General features: G+C 40.8%; 1 long non-coding RNA gene across 6 annotated transcripts in view; it reads left to right on the top strand.

The window, feature by feature from the left end:
• Positions 1-24,025, top strand: part of LOC133219643 (uncharacterized) — an 82,993-nt gene extending 58,968 nt beyond the window's left edge. For 3 of the 6 annotated variants that reach the window (XR_009727475.1, XR_009727476.1, XR_009727474.1), the window contains one exon: positions 11,526-12,423. This is a non-coding gene — a long non-coding RNA (uncharacterized LOC133219643). Of the gene's footprint in view, positions 1-3,060; positions 3,446-7,416; positions 8,963-11,525; positions 12,424-22,420 lie in introns of those variants that run through there. The other 3 variants (XR_009727479.1, XR_009727477.1, XR_009727478.1) reach the window with 3 other exon arrangements.
• Positions 24,026-25,938: the final 1,913 nt, after the last annotated feature.

The raw sequence follows: 25,938 nt of genomic DNA, 5'->3' as shown, positions 1-25,938 counted from the left end.
GCAAACAGGAAAAGTGAATCAAAATCATATTTTTTGTTCGCATTGTTTAGAGTCAGAAGGAGCAGATCTATTGCCCCTCAAAACCATGCCGTAGATCTCTCATACATTCTGGGTTAAATTGCTAATTGAGTCACAACACTTTCTAATGAATCTGGAGGACAGTGCATCAGGAGAGCCATAGAAGACTCAAATTCTGCCCAGAGCTTTCTAAGGCTTTTGTGGATGCCATGCATCTGGCAACAGCAGTTGCCAGTTTCTCCTGCCCCCTGAGGATTGACACGTCAGAGCTGCTACCCCCAGTACGGAGCAGCAGACTGATATTGAAACATGTCTGGCTCAAAACCTGTTGCCTCTGTTCAAATCTCCTTTTTTAGTCTCTGGCACAGACTGAGATACTGAGCAGCAGATAGCAGCATCTTAAATGGCCACAGTAAGGTACCCCAGGTGCTCATCAGCTATGGGCCAGGTTGTGCTGGGGACAGAAGCTCCTAAGGACCTGCTCCACTGTCCAGGGCTGAAAAATTTATTGAATTCCAGACTTCAAGCAGCTGAAGATGTCTTTATGACATGGTTTCACATGGGGCAGATATTGTTTTCTAGGCTGTGCGTCGGGGCTTTTCTTTCCATTCTACCGGAGACTATGTAGTCGCTGTGATGAATATATTGTGATAAATACATAGAATCCCAGACTGGTTTGGGTTGGAAGGGACTTGTAAGCTCATCCAATTCCAACCCCCTGCCACAGGAAGGGACAACTTTCACTAGAGCAGGCTGCTCCAAGCCCTGTTCAACCTGGCCGAACGCTGCCAGGGATGGGGCAGCCACAGCTTCTCTGGGCACCCTGTGCCAGGGCCTCAGCACCCTCACAGGGAAGAACCTCTTCCTAATGTCTCATCTCAATCTCCCCTTGTCCTGTTCCTTCAGGCCCTTCCTTGTCAAAAGCCACTCTCTCCAGATTTCTTGTTGGCTCCTTTAGGCACTGGAAGCTGCTCTAAGGTCTCTGCAGAACCTTCTCCAGGCTGCCCAAGCTCTGTCAGCCTGTCTCCAAGAGCAGAGCTGCTCCAACCCTCAGAGCATCTCCATGGCCTCCTTTGGACTTGCTTGAGCAGCTCCACATCCCTCTTGTGTTGGTTTGGTTTGGGTTTTTTTGTATGCTGTATTTCAGCATAGTAACACTCAAGCCGATAGCTAAAGTATAAAGTATCTTTCTGCTGCTCATGCTTTTTGCATGTTGGTGTTAATCCTTTGAGGGCAGGATATGCTGTATTGCACTTCAGGAATTAGAGCTGCAAGGCTCATGATTTCATTTTATGTCACTTGATTTGCTGACCTTAATTCAAAGATTCTGGTTTCAGAATTAACTGTGGGGGGGGGGGAATTGCAGAAATGGCCTCTTTCATTGAAATAGGCTTGGCCTTCACAATGTGCATTATTCCATTACCTCCTGCCAAGGAAAACATCAAAAACTTATCCAGGAGCTGCAGAGAAATGTAATGGCATCTTCAATGGCCAGTGGGTTGGGGTTTTTTTCCCCTTTTAATTAAAGAACTATAGGAAGAGGGACATATCAGCTGCCTGGGACTTCATGGGAGGAATCTGCATATTCCCTGACTGATGTAATTCACAAGTTAATGAGAAAAGGATGTTGCAAAGTGCTCACAGAACTTGGTGTTGTTTCTTTCTCCTCCCTGCTTTTGGAGAGGATAAACTATGTATCTGTCATACTAAAACATGCCTCTTGGTGATAGTCTGAGTGCTGTGAGCTATTTTAGTGTACCTGCATATTGCCATGGAGTATTTCAAATCTCTCTTGATCATCTTTGGAGTTTCTTCTTCATTACTGTTAGCAGTGTGGGGAAACCGGTTTGAAAAAACACTCCAAGCGAATATAAGCCAAGGTAGGAGATGCAGCAGGAAGGAAACACAAAACATTAAAACTGCGCTTTACATTAACCTACATTCTGGTAGGTTGCTGCGGGTTTATCACATAAGGTAACATTTAATATGTAGGAAAAACATAGAGCTGATTTTCACACAGTGGCTTTTAGGCTGCCCTGAAAGATGGGTGTCTGTAAAGTTGTGGGTCCTACTCTGTGGAAACAAACATGCTCCTTAGGTAGGTCTGTAGGTTGTACATGAACTGAGGGAACTGAGCCATCTCAGGAATGTTTTCTCTGACCGTGCTACCTCCTAGTAGTAACCCATGCAATCCATACAGCTCAGTATTCAATGACTCATTTCCCTGAGTTGTGACAAGCACTAAGCTATTCAAGTGTCAGCCTTGATGATTTGCATCTTATTGTAGACTGAAAACCAGGTCTGTGACTTACCTGTATGGAGATAATGGGGTAGCAGACTGTGATAGGATTATGTCAGGGATTGTTGCTCCTGTTGTTTCATAGCTATAGAGAGATAATAATTGCTTTTGTAAATCATTGCACTGGATTAACCATGCAGTTCATTTGCCCTAGTGTCCATATCCAACAGCAGTAGGTAGTACCAGGCACTTGAGATGAATATATAAAGAAAAGTAATACGCTCTTCTTTGATGCCATTCTAACCTCTAATTATTAGTCTGATTTATGCCTTGAGAAATCAGGGTTTATATACTTCTCATTTTTTGTTGTTTAACTGAATTAAATAGCAGAGTAACATGTAAGACTGGCATATATGCTTAAAAAACCTGCACTCCTTTTGCCTTGATGTGGTACTGAGCACATGTGTGAGTTATGACTGTTTCAGTGGATTTTACTATTTCTCACAAATACTCTTGGACAGTGTCATCTCTCTGTTTATGCAATCTAGATGGAACACAAAAGGAATTCAAGCTTTCCCTCATTGGCCTATCATTATGCTACAAATCATGAAATGCCAATTTTAAATGCAAATTTTGGTTTTTTTTTTGTGAAAGGATTGCCAAGCTGGAATTGTGCTCAGTGGTGCTGCCTGCATTCTAAGTGCTCAAAATGTGCTAGGTTTGGTAAAAGACTGTAATTTTCTGCTATAATAATACAGCTGTTGGGAATTATGTGGTAGCCAAATTCATATCAACTTCCCCAGGAATTAGAAATAGTCCTTCTCAACCCCAAAGACAAAGAGGAATAAGAAGGTAATTGCTGGATGATCATACAGCAGACTGCTTTGAAATGATACCAAGAAGATATCAAAGATGTGAAGCTGAACCTGACTCCATAATCCTGGTTCTTGATTGTCAGGAGAAAACAGCAAAAGGAAGAGCTGATAATTGATTCAGGGAGGGTGGCAGATCACTACTGACTTGAAGAGAAAGTAAAAATAGTGGGGAAAATGCAGGAAATCATCTTCATGATGGTGCCAAACAACAACCAAGTATAGAAAAAGTAAGTCCCCATATTCAACTACTTTTTGTCTATATGAATAACTTCATTTGATCATTTCATTTATTTGTGAAAAAGATTGGTTTTTATTTCCCAGCCTAACTTTGAATATCAAAATGTTTCAGCAAAAAAATTATAAATGTGGAAATTAAAAAAAAAAAAAGGAAAATAAGAAATACAATTTTCAGGAAAATGTCTGCTGAAAGGAGACTCTTTCAAATCCATTTCTGAGAAATGTCTGGGTTTTCTTATTGAGCATTTTCTTAGCATATACACCTGCTTTGCTGTACTGGTGACATGGATAGAGGTGACACAGCTTGAAAATTTAAAAGGAGGAAAAGATTAAATGCAATGGGGTTGGGATGAGCAGCAGAGAAGGCAGAGCTGAAATCTGCTGTATTAAAAAAGTAACGAAGGGGTGAGGCTAGAATTGTTAGAATTAACAGCAAATATCTTACACAGCATCCTGTACATTAATTAGCAGTAATGAAAATAATTGTTCCCTCCAGCTTGAAACTGTGGCTAATTACAATTAAGCATTCATTACAAGTTAACATAATTAGACCTTCACTATGCTTCATAAATACATGGCTTAAATTGTGCAGGGAGGGAGGAAACATCCTTTGTAGCACTTTCCTGTCATCTTTTCCTGCTACTTCCACAGCTCTGTCTTAAACTATCCCACTGTGTGTGCTAAACCTGATTATTCAGACAGTTTCTTGCCAAACCTGAGACACATTTATGTAGTTTGTCCCTCATGTCAGGCAGGATCAGTAAGACCCAGTTTTTAGAGGATTTCAGGAACTGCAGCCTCACTGAAGTTGTGCTTTTTATGCTTCTGGATCGCAAATACAGATCCAAAATGCACAGTTTAAGTAATAAGCTTTTGTAAAATGGGGGAAGAAGGCACTTAAAAAAAAAAAAGGGAAAAAAAATAACAGAAAAAACCCAAACCCAAAGATTTTCTGCCTTTCTAAAAATACAGTTTTCTTACAATAAAACAACTGGTACTTTTGCTGATGTAAGCTACTGTGCCTGCAGTGGATTTGTGCTGCTTTTTGTTTTCCACTGAGAGCTGGAGAATAGCAACACAACTGTGCATTTCATTACTTTGGACTAGAAGTTGCAATGTTCAGTATTTCCATTTGGGTATGAAATATTATTCAGTCATTCTTCATCTTTTCTCTCCTACATCCTAATTTTAGACATAGGTTGCCTGTGAAAATAGTTCCATTTATTTAGACTTGTTCTTCTCTCTCACTCTTTTTTTATCTTCCTCACCTTTGTTTTCATTGAGTCATGAAACAAAAAAAAAAAAAAAAGGATTTACACTAGAAAGCAGTCATCAGCATTTAGAATCCCAGACTGGTTTGAGTTGGAAGGGACGTTAAAGCTCACCCAACTCGGTTCCAAGCCCCTGCCATGGGCAGGGACACCTTCTGCTAGACCAGGTTGCTCCAAGCCCCTGTGTCCAACCTGGCCTTGAACACTGCCAGGGATGGGGCAGCCACAGCTTCTCTGGGCACCCTGTGCCAGCGCCTCAGCACCCTCACAGGGAAGAATTTCTTCCTAATGTATCATCCAGATCTCCCCTCTGTCAGTTTAAAACCATTCCCCCTTGTCCTGTCCCTACAGGCCATTGAAAGGCATTTAGCTGTTTTGATGGATATATAGCAGCTAGGGGATATACCTGTTCTACCACATTGTTGTCAGAAGACCTCCTGCTCATCTGACCAGCTTGCAGGTGAGGTGGGGTGTCACCTGCATTGCCACATGGTCCGTTCTGGTCATTAGCTCTGGAAGAACTGAAGGTTACGGAGAGACTTGGAGGTGGTTATGGCTGAGCAAGGAGTGCAGTGATGCCTGCTTAGGGAGAGGAATTGAGAATGGAGAGCTAATTGAGTGTATAAACAGCGATGGGAAAGGCAAACAGCACGAGAAGCAGGGTGTGAAATGGCTGGAGATGAAAAGGCCGTTCAGCAAAGTGAGCAAATTGCAAACAGAGGACACGCTGCAGGCAGCAATTTCACTGGACTGAGAAAAATGAGCAAAACTGAGCCTGGTTAGTAGGTGGCAGGAGGCTGCAGGGACCCTGGGGTTCAGCACGGCTTGCCCTTCCCCTGCACTTAGTTATTTGAGACCTTAATGACCAATTTTGTCAAAGCAGAGATTTGTCACCTTGAGTTCTGGCCCATTTTTAGTCTGGGCAGTTCTGTTCTGGTGGTTGTCTTAATATTGTGCTCATATGTCATTTTCTAATGGCTTCATTACTTTGCCTCACCTCCTATCCTGCTGTCTTGTGCAGTGTTGCTGTGGACTCTTGAACCACTGTTGCATGTTGAGGTGAAGTGTCTTCTGCCACCTTAAAGTGCTTATGGTTGTTTCATGGATGAGAAGCACAGGTCAGCCCAATCTAATAAAGCTTTACTTTTGTGTAAAGCCCTTCAACCTGAAATAGAATGAGTGATGGTGTTAGAGTAATGATAGAGTAAGGACTGTAACTGAGATAGCCTATTTTATAATTCTCCAGTTTGGGAAAATATATAATTTCACAGCTAAGCTTGAGGATGAAAGAAGGGAATGTCTGTTACAGACTTTTCAAACAGCATATCCTGAAATGAAAAATTATAAAGCCGTTCACACTGGGGGTGACCTCAGGAGTTCTTTACCCAAACTCAAGCCCAAAGCAAGGTCAGCTGGGCAGAGAAGTTGGGCTACTCAGGACGCTAAAAATGTCCAGTAATTGAGTCTGCACATCCCTGTACAATCTGTCACTACTTAGGCATCCCAAGGTAAAAGAGTTTTTCCTTCTTGTTTCAATTTATGCCTATTGCCCCTCATGCTCCCACAGCACTGTGAAGGAGTTTCCCAAGATTCCTGAGGCTCCAAACAGCAGTTCTGCCTTTGAGTGTATTAACTGCTCCCCCACCATGACACCATGACCTATTTGGTGCCCCATGCAAGCCTGGTGAGAGTGGCCTCCATAGCTCCCTTCCTCTGAGTCTCAGAGGAAGATGTGGAGGATAAATCCCAGGATAGGCTTCAATAATGCTTTCCTTGCTACCTCCAGGTAGAGTTTGGTCTACCAATCTGCCCTCTTAGCTTGCCCATCCTACTGTTTTCCATATATGTAGTAATCCGTGCATCTCATGAATATATGACTGCTCTGGGGGGTAGTGTCAAGAACTAAAGCTGAAGTAAATGACATGCATTGCTCTCCTGTTGTCCCCAGATCCATTCATTTTCACCTAGGTGGGAGATCAGGTTGGTCATGTGGGATTTATCTTTGGAAACAAAACAGTGCTAATTAGAACAAGCGAAGAAACAAAGTATTTTTCTCTCTGCAAGAAACCCAGCTTTTCTTTCTGTGGGCCAGTGATCATTTTGTTACCTTTAGCAGTTCTTTTCCTGTTAGCCTTCTACCTTTTGGAGATTCCTGTACATCAAAAATGGCCAAAAAGGGGAGCCTGAATTAGCTGTCCTGGGCAAAATACAACAGAACCTTTTGTTTATTCACTCAGTGTGCTTGACAGCTCCCAGCTTCACACAGGTGTCTGTGGAATATAATGCAAAATTCATACTTGTTTAGCTGGTTCAATCCCCATCAGCTAGGTACTCAGAGGTGGGCTTTAAGAACAAAACCATTCATTTGGCCTGATGCCCTTGTGTGTGTTTGTGTGGTTTGAGCCTGGCACTCTGCTGATCACTGCATCTCCAGTGCTGCTTCTCAACGTGATGAAGTCCTAATCCCGTAATTCCTCACCGATTTGAAGCAGAGCAGAGGTTAGTTTTCTTTGGGAGGCTGACCTCTAGTGTTTCAATATGACAAGTTCAAGAGAGGAGCGGAGGAATGAATACTCTAAGGAGTGATGCCCAAAATACATCTGTGTTGACTGGCATCTTATAAGCCTGCCAGAGACTTAATATACTTGATAATAAGAGAGGAAGTGTTGCTATGGTAGCTTGAGGTGTATTTCTACTGCTATGGCCACATAAGGATTCCAGGATATTTTTAATCTTTATTTTAATTACTGAGTTCCTTTTTTTTTTGACATTGTAGGGGCCTCTTTCATTTTTTGATTGCACAGTGTTGTGTGAGATTGGAATTATTAATTGAAACAAGAGCTGCCTTGTTCTTTGCTGAGAAGAAATCAAATAATCTCTGAAGCCTCAGCTATATGCAAGTTTTGATTAAAAGTCTTGTGGAGGTCACTGCAACAGCCACTGCTGAAACACAGTTATTTTTTATACATGAAAAGCATGAGCTTAGTATTAGAAGCAAGACAGAGGTATCTATTATTCATGGTGGGTTTGTGCATCTGCCTATGCAAAAATCCCAAACGCAGGCAGGTTTTTATTGCTTCAGGTAAGACCCCATTAACGCACCATGGTTCAGCTGTGAGGTGTCTTCTAAGTCCCCGTTGACTTAGTATCCTCCTGTGTCTACTCCCAGCCAACCTCTGAGACAGTGGAAAAGGTATTTGTTTTGCTGATGCAAATGTGTTTCTAAAGCAGGTGTTTCTTGAGCAAAATGAGAAGTGCTTCATTTCTTACTATGGTACTCCAGAGGATGCTGCTTTGTTCCCTTATCTGATCACTTCCTTGCACATTTCATAACATTTAAAGCTTATTATGGATCTTTTTTTTTGTATGAAAATATATAATTTCAGTTGTGTCAGAGAGCATAACTTTTTGAAATAAGAAGGAGAGCTTCTCCAGAACTCACTTAAAACCAGCACAAACATTTTTGCACAGCAAAACAATCTTAGCTGTTCTTGAAATTTCTGCTGTACAGACTTCCCCTTCCCCCCTGAAGTCTGAATGCTGGAGGAAATCAGGACCAAAGTGTGTTGAGAAGCCACTTACCCAAGCCCTGAGTTTGCTGACACATGGCTAGAACAAGAGAACAAGACATGCCGGTGGGTTGTTGAGTGGTAGAGTGAAGGACCTGGAATGTTAATTCTTTTGTCCTTCGATTTCTTGAACATCATCTCCCATCACCTCAGGCTATGCTCTCATTATGCTGGCTTCAGTTCTCTGGTACTGTGTCCTGCAAGAGTTTTTGTGAGCCAATTTTATACATGGGAAATAACACCCGTGAACAAATGTACTGTTGGAGTTCTGGTGTGCTGCTTTGCTCTGCAAAACGCTGGCTTATATAAGGTCCACAGGCAAACAAGGTACCCTATGTTACTATAAATCAGGTATTGCTGTTGGGAAGCTCTTGCAGAAGGCTTCTTTCCTTTGCAGTGCATTATTCCCATCTCACCAATTCAAATAGCCTGAATTTGTTGTACTTCTGGTAATGGTGCCAGACTTTTCCTTTTAAATGAGAGATGCTGAGAAAACAAGTCTTGCCTGTAGGTCTGTGTACTGAGAGCATGTCTTGAAATATCTGCCTTATTTTTGCTGCAGAGTAGTTTAGTGGCCAGTGTTTTTGGAGATGTTCTTTTAGCTTGATCATTCTGTTTTCACCAAGCATCAAAGTGAGAGTTAGCTTAAGAAACACAGAATCATAGAGTAGTTAGGGTTGGAAAGGACCTTAAAATCATCTAGTTTCAAAGTAAAAGAGTAGACAAGTGGGGGAGTTCTAGAAATGCAGAACCAAATCTATTGATGTCCCCGGAACATCTTGATACCATGGCAGTTGGACTGTGACAGGGAATTTGTAGCCTGAGTGGAAAATGTATTAGTGTCACATGAAGGATTTTGCAGTGCACTCTGCACTGGGGCAAGAGATCTGCGTTGGTTTTGCATGTCTCATTTATCTGGAAATCATTACCTTTGTGATAATCTGTTTGTGCTGTAGTATGTAACTCTGCAAGAGGGGAAAATTACACAGGCCTACTCTTCCCTTTTATTCTTCCAATATCACTCCATATCTGTTGTTAAAACAGACTATGGCATCCTATTGCAAGCTTTTTTCCAAGGCAACAGGCACTGAGTAGATGACCAGAACTATCTCTCTTCACATCAGGAAATTCAATTAAAGCATTCTGAAAATGAGCATGCAGAGGCGTCTCTACTTAATCACACACTTTCTGCTAATGTTCTTATTGCTCTTTGCATGGTTCTAAGACAATGTTAGATGTGTACCTAACATACATTAGCTATATCTCAGCCATGAAGGGGAAGCAATGCATGGCTTAGTAAATTGTTAATAGGAGTGAGAAATAACCATCATCTCTGCCAGTAGTTTAAATCCAGGCCAGTCTAGCATGGATAGCAGCAAGGTTCATGGTTTCAGTAAAGATAAATTAATTATCAGCTTCACAGATAAAATGAGGTCATGATGTTAATGCTGAACTCAGGAGAGACCAGGCATAAAATCATGGAATTAACCAGGTTGGAAAAGATTTTTAAGATTAAGTCCAGCCATTACCCCATATGGGTACAGAAGCTAATACCCCTTCAAGATGTGTTTTTGGAGAACAGGGAAGCTGCCTGTTGCCCATGCACGATGGAATTGGCATTACTGGTGCTAGCGCATCACCTGTTTTGAGCAGAGGTTTGTGGTATTGACTGTCTCTGGCTTAGGTGCATTTTATGGCAAAAAAAAGTCTGCTTTTTAGAATCAGTGTGCATGAGTAAGATTTAGTGAGAGTTAGGTATCTTATTCTGAAGGCCTAAATTTTGCTACAGATCCAGAAAAAGCATTTTGAATTTAAACTTTCTTAGCTTAGAAATTAGTACCTGGTGATATTAACACACCTGCATTGTACTGATATCTGACCTGTTCACAGTTGTCTAGTCTAAACTAGTCAGAGGTAAAATGTTGATGACCTGCAGATTTCAATCCACTCTAAACATATAGACATTTGCATGTGGACATCATGGAGCTATTTCCATTTTGAAGGACCCTTTGCTGAAAAACGCATGGAAAAAAAATTTACTAGAGAAATTTTGGAAAAGGACACTTGAAACTATCTAAAATGGGTAGTTCTATTCCTTATTCTCTTAATTTCCTTTCAGGCTGAATGAGTAGGGTTTCGCTGACCCTGCAGACATTTGGATGAAGCCTGGATAAATTAGACTCCTGTTGTAGTCAATGGGGAGAAATTGATTTTTCTGGTGTCATTTATTTCTTCAGAAATATATACCTAAAATCAGGGCAATAAACTGGTACTTTGAAAGCACATATTTTTTCCGTTAGGAACAGAACTCCATGAAGTTTCACTTTACACTGAGATTTAACTTTCTTAAGGGCTAAAAATGACTATTTCATTCTTCATAAATATTGCAGAAGATGCTCTGTGGGTTCTCCTTGGCTTAAATCTTGCCTTTAAGACATAATTTCCTCACCCTGTGCTATGACAGCCTCACTACAGGAGTTCTGTAGAGTCTGACATGTTCTTCCTGTGTGGGTGTACCTGACCTCCATTAGCATGACCTTTTACAATCATGTAATAGTCCTGGCTCTTCTCTGTGCTTCTCTCCTTCCACGTACTAGCTTTGACAACCAGCCTTTTCTCATCCCTGCTCCATAGCTCTCCACTTTTGGATTGTATATCTGGGCCTGCTTGCTTTCTTTTAAGCATGATTCAACTTTTTTGGTTTCATGGGTCCATGGTTATGTAGAGAGCAATTTTAATTCTCAGCATAGTGCTTTTTTCTGTGAAGCTGAATCAAGAAGTGGGGCCTTATCATCTACATTTCTCATCTGCAGATAAAGCTTTGTCACTGTTAGTTATTTTAATTGAACCAAAAGTTTGGGGACTATGTCAGAAATTATACAGGCTTAAAAAGCAAGGAGGATTTTGCTATTTTTTGGTTACAGATGTTATTTTCTCCATCAAAAATTACCAAAGTTGTCACAAAATATTTTGAGGAGAAAAAAAAAGTGTGCTGCATTAGTAAAAATTCCTCAGTAAAATGCTGCTTAAAGACAAAACTGGAAAGTTTTATTTTGCTTTGTGTTTTATACCTTTAAAATGTGTGCTTCAGTTAATGATCATACTGTAACCACCAAAATACAGAGGCCATTCTGAATGCCTACAAAAAGGGCTTCTCCATTTGAACACAAGACCCTTAAATTCTTTTTGAATGCTAAACCCTTAAAATCCATCAATATCTCAGGGATTTGAACATGAAAGATGTTTTTTGCAATGTATTTTATGAATTGGAGACAACTAAAAGTTCTCTTTACAACATTTTAACTATTCACTTAAGGTCTGAACCTTGAGAAAAGGGGAGCTCATTACTGACTGAGAGCTGCTGTGAGCATGGACCTCTGCCATTCCCTAGATCAGTCCCAGAGTAATCTCTTGTTGCAGATAGGTGGTGTGGTGTTAGCCTGCACTGGTTTTGAACCAAATCTAAATCCAGCCTGCTTTCTTTGTTATTAGCTGGGGGGTGATCTATTTTCTTTGCTTGCTGTCTCGGAGGTCTCTCTGGAAAAAAATTGATGGGGATGTGTTCCTGCTCTTTCTTTCTCTGTCAAGCTGTCGGCTTCATCAGCTCAATTTTTATGTTCCAGGCTGTGTGTGAACAGTTGTTGAATGCCTAATAGTACTTCCCTTTGCCAAGCTAATCTACTGCTAGTACTTAAAATTCAACTTCACATGAAATCTTTGGCAGCAAAAGATCTATGCTCAGTAGAACCTGTGATAGTCGACAAAGAATATTTTGAACTCTAGGCTGTAGTCAGAGCTATAACTGCAGAGGAATTAAATCACAGATTTCATCATCATGCTTTTTTAAGAGAGAGGAATTAATCATAGAACATTTGTTAAAAAAAAAAAAAAAAAGATCACAGTGACAAGATCAGAGGGCTCTTCTAGCCAGGCTTCTTAACAGTGAAAATTATGTAGGCTATGGCTTGAATATAGCTGTAGCAGTTTGTCTTAATACTGTTGACTTGCTGAGATGTTCAGGTACCTTGCTTTGCAAAGTCTTTGATAAGTTTAAGCCCATGACAGGAGGCTGAAATAATTCCCCTGGATAAATTATTGTGCAAGATATCATGACTTCTATGTGTAGCTTAAAGGCTAAGAGTGTATATCTCACTGTCTGCCAATATTTTTTTCTTTTGGAAGTAAAAAATCCTCACATGATGTGGTGAGATTGCATACAGCAGTCACAACAGCCCCCATAACCTGTTTAGTTCCATTTTATGAAGTAAACTGTGTTTTCTGGTGCTCTTTTGCACTGGTGAGATGCTGCTGCCACTCTTCATTTAATCATGAGCTACATGTCCAAGCTGGACCTCTGCCTCTATCACATTAAACTTGATGCAGTTTGAAGCCGCACTGTTCCTTTGGCTCCCTGGCTGCTCCTGAGGGCTCAGCCAGTGGGAGCTGGCAGAGACCTTCTCCACTTGCTTTTCCACCTTTGCAAACTTGCCTTTCATGCTTAGGCTTTCCTCTCTTGAATTTGCCCTTCTCAACTCCTTATTCTGGCTGCCTTGTTTTGCTGCTCTTAACATTTTAGTCATTAAGCGGCTTCCAGTTATTGCCAGGATAAATATAATACCCTTAGTCAAATTTTACCTGTGTTTTTATTGCAAGGAATTGAGCTAGAAGTGGTATGTTTCCTGCTTCACAGAATTAATGCTATATGAGATTTGAAAAATGAAAGCTGAAATAGAGGAAGGAGCCTAAGACTGCTCTTGAAATTACTCTCCTGAGGCTGTTGGGAAGTTGATTATAAAGTCTAGGTCTTTGGCCAGTGGTGACTTACCTTGTTCCCTAGGCATCTAAACTGAAGGATGTGCTTTGGAGGTAGTCATCTTGTTAGGGATGTGCCAAGCCCCGGATTGATCCATTTCCTGAGCTCAGAGACATGATAGGGCTTCCTGACAGCACAGTGGAGCTGGAAGGGCCAGTGGAAAGATTTTGCATCTTAAACCAAGAAGAAACCTTATTTTCCAGAAGCTGTTTATCTACCAGGCAAGAAATAGCCAGGGAACTTCAGGGTTATTAACAGCCTCAGGTGATGTCAGGTTACCCACCAGAAAGAATGGGGAACAAATTTGTCTCGGCCTCCCCTCTGCTCACCAGCAGGGGCTGCTTATGAGAGTTTAAAGCTTTTGATTTTTCTGTCTGACCTGTGAATTGTATTTTCTTCAGACAGAATTTGTATGGCTCCTGTTGGGAGGGAATTAGTAAGGCAGCAAATCTGGTGCAAAATAATAATTTCCCTAATTTACAAGTTTGAATTCTACTCTCTTGCTCACACAGCCCAGATTCAGCAGTACATTCTGTTTGAGATGTCAGTGTGTAACCCTCCTTGCTTTTAACATAGTATAACCAAAATGCAAGGAACTGCATGTGGGAAGAGCACGCAACCTGCCTTTGCCTTGTAATAGACAGAAAGCTTCCTGCAGCTCTTGGCAAAGAAGCAGTGCTGCTTGGCACTAGGTTGTGTCATTTGACTTTGCCTCAGATAGAAATGTAATTCCCAGGGCTTAGAGTGTGCTCTGCTGGTGTGATGGCAAGGAAAGATGGAGCTCGGAGCTCTGAATGTCATTTACTTCCAGTCTTCCTCACTTTAGAAAAAAACCCTAAACCTTAGGAAAGAAGTTTTCCTGCCTTGCTCAGGTGGGATTTGAGTTCTTGCTGAAATAAGAATGTGCTAAAACTCGGAATTTGTAGGCGTGCAAATATATCTGATTGTTGTGCAGTTGCATGGGGAGTCGCCACATCAGTGCCTGCAATTAAAGGCTCAGTAAGCAGTTGGAAATGTTTTTGTAAGTTTTCAGGTGTGTTCCCAAATGCACAGGTATGCCTATTATAGCATTTTCTTATGACTCCAGAGTGTACAGGGGAGCCTGACTTGAGCATGCATGGGTAGTTTGGACACTTTAGTGCCGTAGACAATATCAAGCATGCATATTTTATGTTTAGTACAAATTAGCCATGCAAAATACTAAATGAGTACCTGAGGGGAGGTGCACTGGGTTGAAATTGGAGTCTACGTGAAATCTGTTCGGTGTTAAAACAGCTGAATCCTGAGCTGGCTTCTCCACTGGTGTCAATCAGTCTGGCTCAATTAATTTCAGTGGAGCTGTGCCTCCATCTCTGCTGGGGAAAAGGCCTACTCTGAATGTGTTGAGTAAACTCAGCATAGTTCTGTTAATAGATGAAAAATGCTTTTCTGCAATATTTGGAATGTAAATTTACTCTCACAATTTATAAATTAACTTTGAGCCTGGTTTGTGAACAGTTCTGCTGGGTCACTGCCTGCTGTCATAAAGAGCTGCTGGAGAGCAGGACAGGGTTTGGTAGAAAAGGAGCGGATCTGTATGGGGTCCAAGCAGGATGTGATTAGATGCTGACCTCTATCCTCCCAGTGGGCATGGGAAAGGTACATCTTTCCCAAGGGGAAAGCTTGCACTTAGAACATCCTATGAGCTATTCTTTAGTGGCTGCAAATCACAAATTTGCACTCAGGCTGATGATTTCAAAATAGCTCCATGACTTAGGAGCTGGAGACATGTCCCTTGTCAGTCAGACTTAGGGTCCTAAATTTTAATCATTGTTTCTTGAAGCCCTGAGTCATGAAGATATTTTGAATATCTCCTGCTCTGATACGAGCACAATAGGCATTTTCCAAATATGATGATTTAATTAGCTGACCCTAATAAAAGAAAGTCAACCTGAGCATTCTTCCTGTCTGCCAGTTTTAATTACCAGAGAGGAAAAAAAGAGGAACAAAGACTCAGAAAATCATTTTTGTTCTGTTTGAGTTTGATGAGCTCTCAAAATAGAGACCATCAAGCTTCCTGGGAGAGGGTAGAAGGTGTCGCAGCAATTGAAGACAAGCTCTTTTTAATTAGACTAGTAGGGATTTTTTGAATGTTTGTTCTTTTATGACTTGAGTTACCATGGGGAAAGAACCGAAGAGTAACTGGATTAGAATTAGGGCTGTGAGAAGTGTTTGAAAGGAAAAAATAGATTTCTTCTATATTTAAACAGAGAGAGTTCCTACATTAGACACCACAGCTGCAATATGCACACTGTGTCTAATATAATTCTGGAGTAAAGAGCTTCATGTCTTGCTGTTTGCATGTAAACTTAAAGAGCTTCATGTCTTGCTGTTTGCATGTAAACTTGAACGTGGGCTGTACTGTTGCGGTAGGTATTGCTCTTGGGGCTTTGTATCAAAAGCAGGTATCAAAGCACGGGGCTTTGGTAGATTTGGCAACTAATTCTTAGGTTTTAGTTTTGGATGGTTGATTCAAATCAAGACAGAGACCTTTGTATGTCAGCACAGAAACATTTACCAGAGTCCTGTAATCACTCATGTCATGCGCTGCATGCTCCATCACCCCAAAGCAATAGCAAACAGCAGTTACCTCTTCAGCTGTTTATCTCACACTCTTGGAATTATAAATGCTTCCATTTCTTTAAAGGCAGATAATGAATAATCATAGGTGCAGTGCCTCTTTTCCACCTCGAGGTTATGTTAATTCTTGAAGAGCAAAACTAACAAAGAATCATGAATGTGATAGTGACATCTTTCACAGATATTCAGCACAGGCCTATACGCTGCCTGCTAATTCTATTAATTTTTGATATGGAATAATCCTGATAAATTTGGCCAGGGTTTTTTAAAAGCAGAACCTCTGTTTAGTCTTCCTGCATGCAGCCTGCTGGGTTTTGCTTGAACCTGGATATGCCAGATTCCCAGGACTCATCCTAGAGTGCTCACAGACTGTGTGGGGCAGCTCTGGGTGCCACTGCTGGGAGTAAGTAACTCCTTCACAGAAGGGGAGTTGTTCACTCTCTTATACTTGAATCTCTGAGGGGGCCAACTTAATCTCTACTATTCTCTCTTGTATCCTCCGCTGGCATCGCTGCGCAGTGACACCATCTGAGATCTCTCTACTTTCCATCATTGCTTCCTATAGTAATCACTGCAACCAAGACAGCCAGTCTCAGGCAGAGACAACTGATACTTCAGGTCACTGCTCTCACGTTGTATTTTATTGCTTGAGAACGAAAGGATCTGCTTTTTGCTGTCAGAAGATATATAGAGGCGAGGAACCAAGGAGCACCACCGAGTTTACTGCATTAAAATAAATAGTGAGTTATGGCACTGCACACACTGTAAGCTGTAGTTGCTTGTAGTTTATGAAGCTATTATAGGAAGCAAAAATCTGTATACAAGACTTTTCTCTTTCATTACATGACTGCAAACATTTTCTTCAGTATGCTAAATCCTACTCATATCAATGAAAGATTTAGCAACATAAAGTTCTGAATGGGATAGTAAAAGGCATAATACAAGAACCTCAATAGCAAAGGAGGTTACTTCATATGCTAGTGAAATTAATTGAGGGGTTTTGTTCTTAATAGTCTGATCTGCATGCTTTGCTCTGTGTAGGAGCACCTGCATGGCCCATTGGCAGATGGGGAAGTGTGTAGTATTTGAAATATTAGAATAAAACCCATTGGCAGGTGTGGAAATAAAATGGTATTTGAAGTGTTAGAATAATAATGAATTAAAATTAACCTTTTAGCTTCATTTTTGCAGATAATTAATATTGTGCATATCACCAGTTGCCACTTCTCAGATAAGGGGTGGGAACCTCCTCAGAAAGTCTGATCTGGTTTCTTGCAGCTCACTTTCTACAAAAGGATAGCTGCCTGTCTAATTTAATTTTACATGTAGGCAGACTTTCATTAGATGAATTTTATTCAGTCCTCTTTCAGGCCGAATGCTGGTGTAGGGCTTTCAGGTTATGGTAAGAAAAACAGTAGTTCAAATAGTGGAGCTAACATCCTAGATCTGCCTCAGCCCACCTCCAAAGCTGGAATCAGAGCCTATCACCAATCTCTAAAAGCAAGATTTTATTAAAGTATCTCACAAACAAAAAGTGAAAAACCCCTGTGGATTTCAACAGTGGCTTTGTTTCTAAAATGTCTGTTCATTGTTAGGTGGCAAAAATGGTTTTTTTTATTCTTCTGTGAGAATAATAGTTTTAATTTAGGTGGTGTCTTTGACCATCTTTTTCTCCTTGACATGACCACAGACTGCATAAAAGTAGTATTGAGTAAAAAGAGTTTTAGGTTTAAGCCTTCATTAAGCATTCTCCACTTGTTGGAAGTAGGTCTAGATTTTCTTTTATTTTTTGGGAGCATACATAACCTTAAGTGGCTGCTGAGAAGGTAGGGCAGTAAAACATAATCAGCCTAACAAATGAAAGAAAGAAACAGGACCTGCTGTGTAGATTAAACTGTACTGGTGTCCAGAAAGGTGAATAGCCTCTGGAAAGCGGGCTTCAGGCTGAGCAGCCCCAGGCTGAGGTGTGTGGAATTGGAGGGAACTTATGGTGCCATAAAGAAAAGGAATAAGCTTGGAAATGATCAGTACAAAATCCGTGGTATAAAAACCATGGTGTTGTAAAAGCAAGGTGGTGAAGGCATCCTTCTGAGGAAAATAAAACAGATTTCAGTGTCACATTTGAGAACACAACCCAGCTCAGAAATCCTAGTATTCCACAGCCATTTTATTCTCCACTCTAATTCTTCTTCAGCAGCACTATTTTCTGTCTTGTTAGACAGCTGTCCATAATGGGTGCTTCTAATTGTCGCTTTAGTGGGAATATCTTTATTGGGCATTATTGTTTTTCCTCTCATTGCTTGGAGAGATTTTCTGTGTGTGAGGTTCAGCACAGACTGTTTCGTATTGCAGCTGGGAGTCAGGAGGTGGATTCATTTTCCTGAGCAATACAGAACTGCTTTGCTTTGCTCCTTGGAGGGATACTGCAGGCTGTGGAGAAAGAGAAAGGCAACCATAGGCATAAAGAGAGAAAAAGGAAGAGAAGGTCAGCTTGTAAATGCAATGTTATTGAATAATATTCTGGAAGCAGTGTAGTTTTGATGTAACAATAACGCTGGTAGAGAAAGACTCAGAAGCTGGTCATTTTAAAATCTTGAAACCCAGAATGCCTTAGGCAGTTTTACTTTAATTTGCTCTGCTGTGTGCATAGATACACGCAGATACACAGAGCAGTAATAAAGCCAGACTAACCCTTGTTTCAATGTGTCATTTAATCTAGTTCCTGAGTGTCAGCAGAACACAGAATAAAATCATTTTTGGGTTTCCAGAACAAAGACAGCACAGTTTGGTGTTATCAGCGAAATACTGGTATAAATGACAGCCCGCTTAAGGCCATTCTTCAGGGCGAAAAGGAAACCCAGAAAACACCCCTTTTCCTTACAGATATAAATTAGTGCACTTGGTCCCTTTGCAGCTGGTTCTAGCTGAGGGGGATGGAGGCTCCCTGGCACTTCCTTGCCTTTTGGTGCTCCAGATTTGCCATGCTTGAGAGAAGAATTCATTTCCTTTCTGGAAAATCTGGCTAAATAATGGCTTGGGGACTTTTATATCCAGCTTTTCAGGCACATCAAATACTTTTCCTAAAGGACTGAAAAATTACAAATGTCCCCACCTAATATCATAATTCAGAAATATTTTACTGTGTTGGTTGGGATCACAATATCTCGGTGGGATTTCTGGTAGTGATATTACAGTGAAGAGACTGAGTTCAAGTGAATCTGGTGGTTTTTATCTCTTTTATCTTTAAGTGGTGGTGGTAAATATTGCTCCATTTTTCAATAAAAATTATTTTTCTATCCTAGGGAGTGGGTATAGTGCAAAGCTGAAAATCTGTTTCTCTTCAGAGGTCTTGATCCTAAAGCCCTCTGAATCCATCAGAAAACTTCAATCAGCTCTGTGCATTGCCATGACTTGTTCAAAGATGTTTTTTTTCTGTTGTTGATTTTATTTTTCTGGCCCTTTCTAGGATTTTGCACTATAGCACCAGTGAAGCTGGACTCTAGTAATACAGGCTGAGTCCAGAGGAGGCCACAAACATATTCTAGGGGCTGGAGCACGTCTGCTCTGGAGACAGGCTGAGAGAGCTGGACTTGTTCAGTCTGGAGAAGGCTTCGAGGACACCTTAGAGCAGCTTCCAGTGCCTAAAGGGGCCAATAAGAAATCTGCAGAGGGGCTTTTGACAAGGGCCTGTAGGGACAGGACAAGGGGGAATGGCTTTAACCTGACAGAGGGAGATTTAGATGAGACATTAGGAAGAAATTCTTCCCTGTGAGGGTGGTGAGGCCCTGGCACAGGGTGCCCAGAGAAGCTGTGGCTGCCCCATCCCTTGCAGTATTCAAGGCCAGTTTGCACAGGGCTTGGAGCAACCTGGTCCAGTGGAAGGTGTCCTTGCTGATGGCACCAGATGAGCTTTAAGGTCCCTTCCAACCCAAACAGTTCTGTGATTCCCCAGTATTGACTCTAAATACAAGGAATAAGGAATCATTTTTTGCTAGAAATTTAATTCAATACTATATAGATTGCATGAACTTTCATGGAAGAAATGATATGTGGTAACATAGCTTTTGAGTATTTACTGCAAATTGGTACTCAATGAGAACAGTGAGATATGAAAAGTTGCCATGAATGGGGAGAGATCATAGACCAGTGCAATGAGGAGGGAGAGATTTATTGAAAACAGCTGGAAAATGCAACCTGCTTTAGACAAATTCTGAAAATAAAAATTAAAATGTGGAGATAAGAACTTGGAAGGAAGCAGCCAGTCCCTGTGCTGCGTTGTCAGGGTTTAGGGGGTCTGTGAAGCTGCTCAGCTGCCAGATTAAGGCTGTCACTGCAGTAGTAACTTGGCTATTCCCACTGAGTTGATACACAAAATGAGATTGTATTATGTAAAGACCCCAATAACAAACTGAAATCTAACCAAAACCATAAAAATGCAGACAGCATTGGACAAAACTCATTTAAAAATGGATGTGTGTATGCTGTTCTTCAATAATTTCAAGCAATTTCTCCTGATCATACAATAACTATGCAAATGCAATAGGCAAATGAATGCTGAGTAAAATGATTTGTCTTGTCCTTCTGTAGTCAGACACTGGGATAGTAATAGCCCAGTTTTCAAAGTTGGTGTGTGCCCACAGCACATTCTCAGATGTGTCTAGTTGTCTTCATTTCTGAATGGAAGTCCTTATCTGTTCGGATACATAGAATCATAGAATAGTTAGGGTTGGAAAGGACCTTAAGATCATCTAGTTCCAACCATCAGAAAAGCCAAAACTTTACAGAAGATCCAGAGAATTAAAGAGCTGCTATGTGTATGCAGACTGAGAAACCACTGTGTCAGAAATAAACAACTTAGGGGGTGAGGGGGAAGAGTCATTCCTTTAGGTGAAAATCTGTCTTTTCCACCTCTTCTCCATGCTTCTATCCCCATTAAGGCAAAGAAGTAACAATACAAATTAAGTAGTGTGATGTTGGATATTACTTGAACTTACTTCAAGTAATGCATTGTTTTAGAGAGGCTCCTACTGTGGTCAGGATGGTTTGCACTTCTGTGTGTCTGTTCAGTGTCCCTTATGGCAGGCTGCATGTGAGCCATGACCGCAGCCAAGGGTGGACTTGGTACTGATCTCGATGACACGGCTGTATTTTCATGTTGTTAAATGTATGATCAGGTTAGAGGTCTTAGACTTAGTTCAGAAAACAGAGTAGTTTTGTTGGCTTGGGGTTTTTTTTTCATACTTAAAATAATTTTAATATAAACTAGATACATCAGCATTGTTGATCATGTGCGGCTGTCACAATTGGAAGTTATTTTTGGGATATGCAGAGTTCAACTAATTTTAGAACACAAAGCTTTATTATGATGTAGATTCAATAAGCCTAAAATACTAACCTGAGTTAACAACCCAGAGACTAATGCATATATAGCTTGCAAAGGCTCATAAACATTTTGGCTAATTTATTAGGAGGTTCTCTCCTCCAACCTTATTAACAATAAAATATTTTAAATATACTCCAAAAAATGATTGTAAGGTTTCTCCTGCTAATCCTTATGGCTGTTGTCACACTGCAATCATTGAAGTAATAGCATTTTAATGGTAATATATATGTATGCACATAGCAGTCAGATGCTTCATTGTACAATTACAATTATACATGTCTTCCGGTACAGAGATAAACATTGCTAAGGCAATATTTTCCAGCTGTTACACTGTAGTGATAACTGGGAAACTTAATGTTTTCCCAAAAACAAAAGCCAGCTAAATCCCCAAAGTACAGGTGATCGTATGTGAGCTGGAAGTATCTCTGTTAACACAGACAGAAGTGTTGCTGCAGTGCCGGTGTTACCTACAAGACAGCAGCATGACACCTGCCTATTTCTAGTAGCTCCTGGTGGCTGGTTTAATGGCAGCAGTTCTGTGGTTCCTGAAGGTGATACCTTTAAATCAAATAAGAACAACAGGAACCAGCCCTGGAAATGCCTTGCTGGCTAAGATAACTAGCTTAGAGTAGAAGCCTAACTTCTGGGTAGCCATATTTAAATCTAACCCCTTCCTTGGGATATCAGCAAGGATGTAGGAGTAGTATCAATTAGGTTGGCAAAGATCTTCAAGATCACAAAGTCCAACTATTCCCCCAGGACTGCTAAGTCCACCACTAAACTTTGACCTCAGAGTTTTGGAGTATCTGAGGAGCTACTCTTTCCAGTGGATAGAGAGGTTTTGCCTATTTTATTTACTCTCTGACTTTGGACTTTATTACTTAACATAGCTGATTCATTGAATTATACAGTTTAATTTGTCCTCAGGATGCAAAAGCTTTTCCTTAAATGCACTTGCTGTTTATGCCAATTGCCTCTCATCCTCCTACCTTGCACCACTGCAAAGAACCTGTTTCTGTGTCTTCTGTAACTTTGTCATAGGTACTATCATGCTCCAGTTGGGTCTTCCCACCAAAACCAACTCTTCTCTAAGCTGAACAAGCCCTGCTCCCTCAGCTCTCCTTGCAGAGCCAGTGCTCCAGGCACCAGCCACCACAGCTGCCCTCCACTGAACTTCTTCCCATTTACGGGTGCCTGAGTTGTATTGGAGGCTCCAGAATCGAATGCTGTGTTCTAAATGTGGTGTAGCAAGCACTGAGAATCACTGCCCTGGACATACCAGATGTGCTGCTGGTAATGCAGCCCAGGTTGTTCTTGGCCTTCACTGCTGCCAGGGCTCCTTGCTGACCAGCATCCAATTTGGTGCCTACCAAGACCAAATGTTCTTTTTCCACAGAGCTGCAGGCTGTGGCCTTGCAAGGGGATCCTCCTTCCAAGGTGCAGGACTTGGCATTGGTCCTTGCTGAGTTTCCCAAGATTCCTGATGCTCCAAACAGCAGTTCTGCCTTTGAGTGTATTAACTGCTCCCCACCATGACCGATTTGGTGCCCCATGCAAGCCTGATGAGAGTGGCCTCCATGGTTCCCTTTCTCTGGGTCCCTTCTAGATGAAGATGTGAAGGAGGGCAAATCCCAGGATAGGTTTCAATATTGCTTCGCTTGCTACTTCCAGGTAGAGTATGACACACCAATGCCTGCCCATCCTACCATTTCCCATCCATGTAGTTGTCTATGTATATAGACTGTAATGTCCACATTTGGATACAAGGCTCTTTTGGGAGAGGGTGTCAAAAGTTTTGAAAGCTGATGTGAATTGTCTCTGTTGCTTTCCCCTTGTTCCCAAACTCATTTTCAGCTAGAAGGTGAGCAGCTTGGTCAGGTGTAACTTACTCTTGGTAAATCTGTGCTGTTTTCAGTACTCTCTCCTTCATGTGCCCAGAAATGTGTTCCAAGAGTACCTGCTCCAGCAGCCCCATGCGTTTTTATAAACTGTGTGTATCCTTAAACAACCCAGAGTTCTTTGCACTCTTTATCAGTCACTGGCACTACACACAGTCCTTCCTAAAACTGAAAGCAAATCTGTTGTTGAACACTGTTAACTCATGTTGATTTGGCTTAGCAGCTGCTGCTGCTTTTATTTTCAAATTCCACTGAATAGTTAAAGTGGGCTTTTAAAATGCAGTTTGTTTGTAAATCAGGCAGGTCTGCTCAGCAACAGAAATCATTACTTTTCAAGTCTTAGATTTGATCAATGCCATGTTCCTTGGGGTGCCGTTTTATCTGACATTTCACACTGTCGTGCATATCAAACAAAAACTGCATCTACTACTTTAAAAAAATCATGTTGTGGGTTTTCCATGCCCTGTGGTGTTTGCTTGTACATTTTCATTATGCATCACATATCCTGCATTCAGCAGTAACCTCTTTCTGAACTTCTGAAATTTAAAGCAGAGGTCCTAACAGCTTCCTATGAATAAATCAGATGCTCTCTGCTCTATGTAGTATCTTCTTAGTGTGGTACATTAACCTGAACCACATTAAATAAAAATATTGCCTCCAGATTTCTTTTGGTTATTTTTGTGGATTTTGCAGACTCCAGAGTGTGTTTTGGATGTGTCTTGCATTACTAGTGTCCTATGGACCAAGCTGCTTACAGCATGGCAGTAGCAGTAATGCAGCAGAGTGCAATTTGGCACACTTACAGATTCTTAAGGTCCCCAGTTCCCCAGACTCTTCAATTTCTCCTGTTGTCTTAATGTGGGCAAAACCAGGCAGCTTATTTCTCAACATAGCTGCCCCATCAGCAGGAACTGTAGTTTCCCAGCTGGTGCTCTTTGTTACCAGTAAGTTGTTGGAGACCTTGAACCATCCAGAAAATGTTCACAGATATTTGAGGACCATAGAAATGGTCCTAATGATGTAGCACTTAAGTGAAATTTATATATATGAAGCAAGAGAGACAGAACCTCTAAACTATTTTAGCATCTATATTATTGTGCAGTTGAGGTGGGGGTGAGGGGGAAGTGACGCTGGGTGTTGGTTTTAACTGTTAACTACTTCCAGATACCATCATCCAGATACCATCACAAGCACAAATGCTTCACATGTTGTGAAATGACAGAACACACCAAATTTTTGACTGGTTCTTTGGCAGATCTCAATTCAGGATGTATGTTCCTGATGACTACTGCTTAACAGTAAGTGACAATAACAAGTGCCTGAGAAGGAAGTTAGGAAGTAGATCTCTGTTATCACTGCCATTATCACAGGATTGCCATGCTGTGCTTCTTCGGCATGGTTTAGAGACTCAGACAGAAGCTGCTAAGTCTCAATGATGCTCTTTGCTCTTATATGGAAAAAAAACAATTTTGTCCTGTCTTCTTTAGCACTTAATCCAATAACAATGTCAATTTAAGACACCCATTGGCAAAAAATCATCATCAAGTAGTGCTTTTGTTATTTGCATAGTTTTGATCTGCTTGTTTAGTCTACAGACTCGGTGAAGAGTTGATACATTTAATATGGATTCTGCTGCACTGCATCTGCTAGAAAGCAATGAAAAATAAAATATAGGGGAAAAATCTAATGAAAAATAACAGAACCACCCCCCCACTTCCCTCTCTCCCACAAAATAACAGGAAAATAATACTTGGAAGTATTTCCATGAAACATTGTAAGGAATAATGCATGAATGTTAGGGTGAAAAAATCCCTGCTCCAGCAAGATTTTATCTCTGAGTTAAATTTATCTTTGTAACTTTTGTCTCTTCTTATAAATCTCTTAGTTTCTCAGTAAGTACGTTCCTTTTTTTGGCTAAAAGGCTCTTCTGACACAGTCACGCACATGTTGATTAGAAGTTCAATGCACACAAACCCCACACCCCCCAACCCTGAATCTGGATAAATAAGAAATCAGCATAAATTCAGAATTGTGTGAAGTCTGCTATAGTTGGACTTGATGATCTTCAAGGCCTTTTCCAATCTAGTTGATTCTGTGTAAGTCTTGGGTGTTTTCTTGGAACCAGGCAATGGCTTTTACTGAAAAATGCTGAAAACGTAATGACAGATGAATGACTGTCACTGTTGATGGCTATTATGGATGATTACACATTTTAAACTTACATTTTAAGCCTATTTCAATTGAGTGTGTGACAGCTAGAAGTCAAATAAGTTTCTGCAGATATCTGTGGTATCACGGGGAACAATAGCCAAAGTTTTAATAGTACTGCACTGTGAGGAATCCAGTCAGAAATCTAAGGACATCTGCAGTAACGCTTGATCCTAGTTTAATACGACTGAAGGCTAAAATCTTTACGCAGTAGAAACACCCGAGGTAGGTGTTTACACTTTAGAATGGTTAAGGTTGAAACCTGGATCTGGAGTCACGCGTACACAGGCAAATACACAGCTCCTATATATGTTCCCATGTATGTATAGATGAATAAAATGCAATTTTAATTTCAATTTTGATACTGAGTTGTAACATATCAGTGACTTTATCTGTGAAATCAAGCATGGCTTGAGTGAGTGCTCTATAGGTAGCAACATTTATAGTACTAGGGGTTTAACATTTTCTTATTCATGGAATTTTGTCTTCTAAAACTATGTATGCTACACTTGGCAAGCATACTCAGGAAAAAAAAAAGTTAAGCAGAAATTCAAGATCACTGCTTTACTGATGTCCCTTGTAACACCTGAAAAGTTTTTAACTATTGCTTATGTTCATCTCCCCTGTGCTTACTTTCTGTGCTAGCATATGTGTATTTTAATTGCATCCTTTTCCAAAAAAAACACTTCAGTTGAGTGATCTGTGTGTGACATTTCATGATACTGGATGCCTAACTCCGTCACTTCAGTCATGCATTTGAATTTGCTAAATACTCAGTTTTCTGGGGGTGATTTTCATGTGCTTTTGA

This window comes from Neopsephotus bourkii, unplaced genomic scaffold, assembly GCF_033783945.1.
Source record: "Neopsephotus bourkii isolate Nb327-2 ecotype Australia unplaced genomic scaffold, CSIRO-AGI_Nbou_v1 NB_1373, whole genome shotgun sequence".
Taxonomy (NCBI): domain Eukaryota; kingdom Metazoa; phylum Chordata; class Aves; order Psittaciformes; family Psittacidae; genus Neopsephotus; species Neopsephotus bourkii.
The sequence above is the reverse complement of the archived record's forward strand: the minus strand, read 5'-3'. Positions and strand labels throughout refer to the sequence as shown.